The sequence below is a fragment of the Panthera pardus genome, unplaced genomic scaffold, assembly GCF_024362965.1.
Source record: "Panthera pardus isolate Hobbes unplaced genomic scaffold, ASM2436296v1 HiC_scaffold_16, whole genome shotgun sequence".
Classification (NCBI taxonomy): Eukaryota; Metazoa; Chordata; class Mammalia; order Carnivora; family Felidae; genus Panthera; species Panthera pardus.
In genome coordinates this window covers 79,890,439-79,897,658 of record NW_026526721.1, presented here as the reverse complement: position 1 = coordinate 79,897,658, position 7,220 = coordinate 79,890,439, and the positions used below count along the sequence as shown (strand labels likewise).

Below are 7,220 nucleotides of genomic sequence, written 5' to 3'. Positions count from 1 at the left end.
GGTGACACCTGCTCCACAGGCGGTGCACGCCTTCCCCTAGCAGCCCCAGTTCAGCCCCAGTGAAAGGAAGGAACTTCGCTCCCTTCAACACCGCACCTGAGGCCTCCCGTCCCCCCAGCCTGCAGGCAGCTTGGGGCCCACACTCCTCTTGTATCTGCAGTGTTTGTGAGCACCTAGCACATGCTACGCCCGGTGTTGGGCAGGATCGGGTCAAACCCCGTGAAAGAGATTTTGCCGTTTTATATCCTACCTAAGAAGAGTTCGGAGACGTTAAGTGACTTGCTCAGTCACACAGGCAGTCGGTAGCGGAGCCAGGATTAACAGTTCCCGCTTGTGAGGACGGAAAGCCTGTGAGTGTAGCATTCAACCCTCCGGGACCTGGGGCGTGGTGGGGAGAGCCGGCATTTGGGGATCCCGGCCCTCCGCGTCGCCCCTCCCCTTGTTCCTCCTTCCGCCTTCCTCGGTGGCGGTGGCGGTGGGGGGTGGTGGAAGCGGGGTCCCCGCATCACGAGGTGCCCTAACCCGGCACCCCTAACCCGGAGGCCCGCCCGCGGGCGACCCCCGGAGGGCCAGGCCAGGGTGTCTGGGGCGCCGTGCGACCGGGGACCCACCCCGTCGGCCCGACTATTTGCATAACGGAGACCTTCGCTTCCCCCGCCCCTCCGCCGCGCTCTTCTTCCCTCCTTCGCCGTCCCCTCCACCCCTCAGCCCCAGTCCCCCGCTCCTCCCCAGCAGACCCTCCTGCCGGGACCTGGCGCCGGGCTCCCAGCTGCCGGGCTCCCCTGTGGCCGCGGCGCGCGGAGACGGGCGGCACCTGGGGGAGGGGAGTGCGGGGCCGGGCCGGGCCGGGGAAGACATCTGGGGCACTGCCGGGCGCTAACAAAGGGAGCGGCTGCGGGCCGGCGAGGGCGCGGAGCGGGCGGAGGGGCCGCAGCCCCGGCGGCCGAGCGCGCAGCGAGTGAGTAGGGGTGCGCAGGGCGGCGGCGCGGCCCGGGGCCCGGGCGGAGGCGTGTGCGAAGGGGCACGGGAGGGGAGCGGGGCTGCGGGGCGCGCGGAGCCGGTGCCCAGCGCCGCCTCGGCAGTCTCGCCGGCCGGCTGGCCACCGTGGGGCCGGGGTGTCTCTGGCTTTCTCCCGGCCCGGGGACCGCCTTGGCTTTCCCCCGGGGCTCCGCGAGTCTGCGGACCCACAACAAACCCACGTGCGCTCGGCCCCCGGGAGCCCCGCTTCCCGCACCGCGCCACGGGTCAGGTGCGGGACGCCCCGCGCGTTCCGGGTTCCTGCTCATTCCCGCTGCTAGATTTAAGGACCGGGAAACTGAGGCCTGCGGCGGGGGTGGGGGCTCAGGCACCATAACAAACGCACGTGCGCTCTGCGCGGGGATCCCGGCGCCAGGCTGGCCCTGGAACTGCCGCCTTGCGGAACCCGGCCATTGTCTCAAGCCGCGGGGGAGGGAGAGGCGCTAGGGGCGCCGCTGGCCAGAGGAGGACGACAGACACATTGAAAAGGTACCACTTGGCCCTCAGGCCAAACTGCCAGTCTGCCAAAAGGGGAAAACAAAACACGAAAGCAGCTACAAAAAGCTTTGCCCCAGGCCGAGAGCCTGTCCCGGCCGTGGTGCATTACTGGATGGGACCAGGGCAGCCCCTCACTTCCAGCGCACCGGGGTTGAATTAAGGGCCCATGGGTCCCTCTCCAAAAAAAGACCGTGCCTAGTGCACCATTGTCCCTGCACTCAGGCGACTGCCCCTGCTGGGAGATGGCGAGCGCCTCCCCAGCCTGCAGAAACAATAGTCCAATTTAAACAGCGCCCAGCGCGGTCTTGGTCTTCTCGACCCTTTGCTTGAGCTTTGCCTTGTAGGTCCTTGCGTCTGGCCCTGGCCTCTTTTGGCTTGAGACTCGCTTTGCGTTTTTAGTTTTTACAGGCGAGGCCAGCCGCGGCCTCTGGTTCTGGGTAGGGACGCTCTTATCTTCAGTGAGATCAGTTTGAGAGAAATTCCGAGGTCCAGATAAGAGGGCTCTTGTTTGTTTTGTTTTTGCTTTGCTTACATGTGCTCTGCTCACCTTGGCAGGTTTTGGTTCATCAGACCTGCTCGGGCAGCCGGGAAGTGGGTGGGTGGGTGCACTGGCTTGTTAGGGAATGGTGCTGGTGCAGAAGTAAGACCCTAAGGTTGTGGGAGTGGGGGGGTGGGGGGTGGGGTGTGCAGGCACGGAGGCACCGCTGCTAGAGTGCAATTGCTGAGCTCACTGGCCGCCAGTCCCTCTGGAGCTTAAACCTGTCCCTGGGGAGAACTGGAGGGCCTTCAGCTCCAAACCACTGTTACTGAGGATCTAAAGGGGATCTAGGGAACCCTCTTATTTTACAAGCGGGTAATGTTGGCCTGGAAAATGCCTTGCGGGAGTTTAAACCAGTGAAATGGGAAAGAGAATTTGAGTATGGGTCTCCCAATTCCCACACTGCCCCTGGCCTTGACAGCCCCCAAAGGCACAACCAGGTTAGTCTAAAAATCAGTGGCCTTAGAACAGAGTTAAACAAAGAAAGTAATTCAGATTGAAAGCTGCACCCTTCCATTATCTCTTTTAAGAGTTCTTATTCATTTGGGAAAAGATAGCTTTAGTAATTCTTTACTCTTCTGCTAGCCTTTCATAAACTTTGGTATTTTTCTCTTCTCACTGTCCCTTTCCCCTCAATTTGGAATAGGGCCAGATATGGGGACTTAGATATTTGCCTCTCATCTCTATGCCAGGAAGCCTTTGTTTGGGCCTAAGCATTAGGCTGTTGACATCAGACCCACAGGGAAGAAAGTGTCTCTTAGCAAGCTACTCCTGAGCCACTTGTGGGAGAACAAGGCATTGTTTTCATTGATTTTATTTAATTAAATTCTTTTTGAGAGTTCCCCGGAAGTAGCTGCCTATTTTTGTATTTGGCAGAGGAAAAGTTGGAAAAACAAAACAAAACAAAAAAAAAAAACCAACAACAAAAAAAACAAACCAAAAAACCAAAACAAACAAAAAACCAAAAAAATAAAAATTTAAAAACCCAACAACAGATACTTGGAGTCTGGGTTTCCCCAAAGCTAATGTGCTGTTTTGTCCTGTCCCTGTTATCTCCTAGCTACACTTGTTTCTTTTCTTAGGGTTTCTAGAGTGTTTCATTTTTGTGGTAATTCCACTGGGCACTTGAGTATAGCTTTCTTATCGGGATGCTTGCCTTATAAGGAACCTTGGGAATCATCCCGCCAGACCCTTTTATTTTCCAAATGGGAAAACTGAGGCCCAGAGAGGAGAAATCACTTGCCTAAGGACATGCAGCAAGGTGTCTGCTTTTAATTTCTCTTTGTGCGTAAAAGGAAAACCGTTGCATCAAATGAGTTGTTGTTGGTACCCCAGAGTAAAGTCAAAGTTATGATGGTTGTTATAACAACACTCTTTAAGTCTGAGAATGAATTCCTGAAGGAATTAAATAGGTGTTGGTTATGGTACAGAGCCATGGATCCCTATGGTAGATATGGTGAGGAGTATTGCAGTTATCATTGGGGATCACTTTTCTGTAGTGTTTACTAAGTGGTTCACTCCACCCTTGCCCTGGCCTCCTACATGTTCTCCTGCTATTGCTTGCTTCCCCAGTGGGGACCTGCTTTGAACATAATCGTAAAGCAAAAGGCAGCAAGAAGCCAGAAGCCAGAGACCCCACTTAGCTTTCTGTGCTATTAACCTTCCTGGGCTCCAGTTGCTCACTTCCTTGGACAGTGAAAGTCCTTCCTGCCCAGTCTCTGCACAGGCTGTTCCAGGGGAGTGGAAGATGCTTAGGCCTTAGGATCAGAGGAGTTTGGGTCAGCTCTTCTGTGTCCTGTGTTCCTTGAGAATATGATTGTTTAATGTGAAGGGAAGGATGGGTATGTATATCCTGGTGTTGTTGTGGGTATCCAGCGATGTGACACGTGCTTATGCCTGCTCAGACCTCTTGGCAGGCTCCGGTGCTCACCAGCTTTTTAAGTGGCAGAGGATGTTGGTGGGAGAATAACCCCATAGAGTAAGCCCTCTACTCAAATTAGGAGACCCTACCTAGTTAACAAAGAGGGGTGAATGCCTGCCACATTGTAAAGGGGGCCTTTGGAGAGTTGTAAAGTTTGTGTGATTCTAAGGTAATTAAACCTAGTAAGAAACAAATAAAAACCAAAGCTGTGCAGTCTAAAGTGATGGCATTCATTCATTCTGTGTTACTGACAAACAGGCAGGCTAAGGCTGGGGTTTGGTGTTGACCTGGTGTTACAGAGAAGCCCTCCCACCCTTTTTTTTTAAATGGATGCAGAACACATTTGGATCTCCCCTCAGAAACTGTCTTCAGAGGGGCACCTGGGTGGCTCAGTCGGTTAAGCGTCCGACTCTTGATTTCGGCTCAGGTCATGATCTCAGGGTTCCTGGGATCAAGCCCTGTGTTGTGCTCTGTGTGCTGACAGTGCTGAGCCTGCTTGGGATTCTCTCTCTCCTTCTCTCTCTCCCCCTTCCCTGGTCATGCTCCCAGGTACACGCTCTCGTTCTCTCTTTCTCTCAAAAATAAATAAATACACTTAAAAAAAATCACTGCAATAAGAAATTGTCCTCAGGAACCCACAGAAAGTAGATCTAATTTATCTCAATATTGACTGGGGAGGGGGCATGGAGAGGGGTGTTCCCTTTTTCTCCGGGAATCAAACCAATGATGGTAAACGAGTGAGTGGAAGAGGAAGGCTTCAAAGAGAATGTAGCTCTCTAAAGTTGTGAGGATGTGGTTGCATTAAAAAAATGGCAGGCGGGGCGCCTGGGTGGCTCAGTCAGTTAAGCATCCAACTTTGGCTCAGCTCATGATCTTGCAGTTTGTGGTTCGAGCCCCGTGTTGGGCTCTGTGCTGACAGCTCAGAGCCTGGAGCCTGCTTCAGATTCTGTCTCTCTCTCTCTCTGCCCCTCCCTGCTCCTGCTCTGTGTCTCTAGCTCTCAAAAATAAATAAACATTAAAAAATGACAGGAATAGTTCATTAATGAAATTCACAGTACCTTATGGAACATTAGAATACTGAGAATTTGCTCAGACCTGGTATCAGTGATTTATTCACTAAAAACTGAATTGGGGAAAAATACATTTTCTTGCTTGTGTGCGTGTGTACTCAAACTACCTGATGGCATTCTGATTCCAGTAGATGTACTTTTTATAGTCTTATCTGTAACAGTAACATAGTAAGCAATGCAGTTTCACCGCATTAAAACACTGGAGAGGTTTTCGAAATCATTACTAGCCTTCAGAATCAGTTTCGTGATTTAAATTTTATTTATTGTTCTGATTATAAAAATCAAGTATGCCCATTGGGAACAATTTGGAAAGTATAAAAAAGTATAGAGACACAGACAAAGATTACGTTATTCAAAGGTAACCACTATTAACATTTGGCAGTTTTCCCTCTGGTCTTTTTTTTTTTTTTTTTTTCCCAAATGGATGTATTTTCTTTAAATGGTTGAGAACATCCTGTATGTGCAGTCATCTCTTGCCTTTCTTGCTTAACCTTCTCAGATGTACTTGACATAATTTAAGTCCACATTAAAGCTGCGTCTTTCATTCATCACCCATATCAGCTGCTCAGCACCTCCAAGGTCACATGGCCCATGGGATCTGGTCACTTCAGTGGAATTTCAATGAGGGCCTATAGAGGAAGGCACCTCCAGCTTCCTCCCCCTCTCCCACCCTGCCTCAAGCATTCAAACTCCAGTCATTTTTGTTACTTTTTATTGTAGAAAAAGTTTAAAGTCTAAGGTGGAGGGGGAAGGGCACTGCATGTGACCTTGGGTTCTGGTACTATCCTTTGTCCTCCAGCAGCTTAAGCAGTTTCTGTAGATGTTAAATCCTCAACTCCATGGTCATTTACTAATTCAGTCCTCACGTATTCGAGTGCCCACTCTAAACCAAAGATGTGTGAGAAGAGCTTAGCTTTAAAGAAGCTTATGATCCGGTGGAGGGGACCAGGAAACAAGAGACTGGTACAGGGTGCTGTGGGACCACAGAGGAGGGGCAAGCACCCGAGACTGGAGCATCCATGAGTAAGGCTTCTGGGATGAAGGCCACTGTGGGATAGCCCAGGTACTTCTCATTTGCCCTGTGGTGATTGACACTGTGAATAATGCGTTTGTGAATTAATCCCTGTCTACATTCCAAGATAGTTTGCATCGTGTAGAATCCTAAGGTTAAAATGACTGGGTTACACTGTGAAGGATATGATCATTTGAAAAATTTCATAGATTTAGTCCCAATTACATAGAAAGTCCTAACGTACCAAAGTATTACATATTGTGGGAGCAGTAGAAGTTAAAAGCACATGTAATTCAGTATTTGATTTTTTTTTTTTTTTTTACTGAGGTATAATTGACATGCAACATTGCATTAGTTTTAGGTGTAGAACTTAGTGATTTGATATTTGTATATACTGTGAAATGATCACCACGATAGATCTAGTTAAAATCCATCACCACGTGTAGTTACAGACTTTTTTTTCTTATGATGAAGGATTTGAATTCTTGCTCATCATTCATCACAGGTGGAGACCTGGACAAGCTAGTTAAGCTCTCTGAACTTCAATTTCCTTCTCTATAAAATGGGCTTAACAGCTCCACCTTTACCGGGCCATTGTGAGGATTAAATGAAATCATAGCTAAACGGTCCACTGCAGTGACAAGTAAACAGGAAGCACTCAGTAAGCGATGGCTATTATTGCTATAATTGGGATTTTCACACCCTGCAGAAACTTTGGCCCTGATATTTTTTCTTAACATGACAGCAGGCCATTGTGTGGCTTTGTGTGCCGAGGGAAGCAGCAAGTTGATCACAATGGAACCACCTACCAGGTGACAAATTGATCACTTGCATGATGCAGTATAAAAAAGTCTGATCTTGGGTAATTTCAAATGTACAAAAGTAGAAAGAATGGTGTAATGAACCCCTGTAAACAATCACTTATCTTCAACAATTATCACAACTCATAGCTGACGTATATCCCCACAGGCCACCCCAGATGACTTTGAAGCACATCCCAGACATCTTATCAGCATGATGCATATCTGAGTCGTGCTGCTCCTGGAGCCTGTCTCTGCTGTCACTGTTAGGGGACTGTGTGTGTGTGTGTGTGTGTGTGTGTGTGAGAGAGAGAGAGAGAGAGAGAGAGAGAGAGAGAGAGAGAGAGAGACAGGGGCTGGTGGG

The 7,220-nt window shown here is 50.1% G+C and overlaps 1 protein-coding gene across 4 annotated transcripts in view; it reads left to right on the top strand.

Moving 5' to 3' along the window:
• The first annotated feature begins 498 nt into the window (after positions 1-498).
• ST6GAL1 (ST6 beta-galactoside alpha-2,6-sialyltransferase 1) overlaps positions 499-7,220 on the top strand; it is a 119,445-nt gene continuing 112,723 nt past the window's right edge. For all 4 annotated transcript variants that reach the window (XM_019463464.2, XM_019463461.2, XM_019463462.2 and 1 more), the window contains exon 1: positions 499-958. The gene's annotated coding sequence lies outside the window, so the exon portion shown is untranslated. The remainder of the gene's footprint in view (positions 959-7,220) is intronic.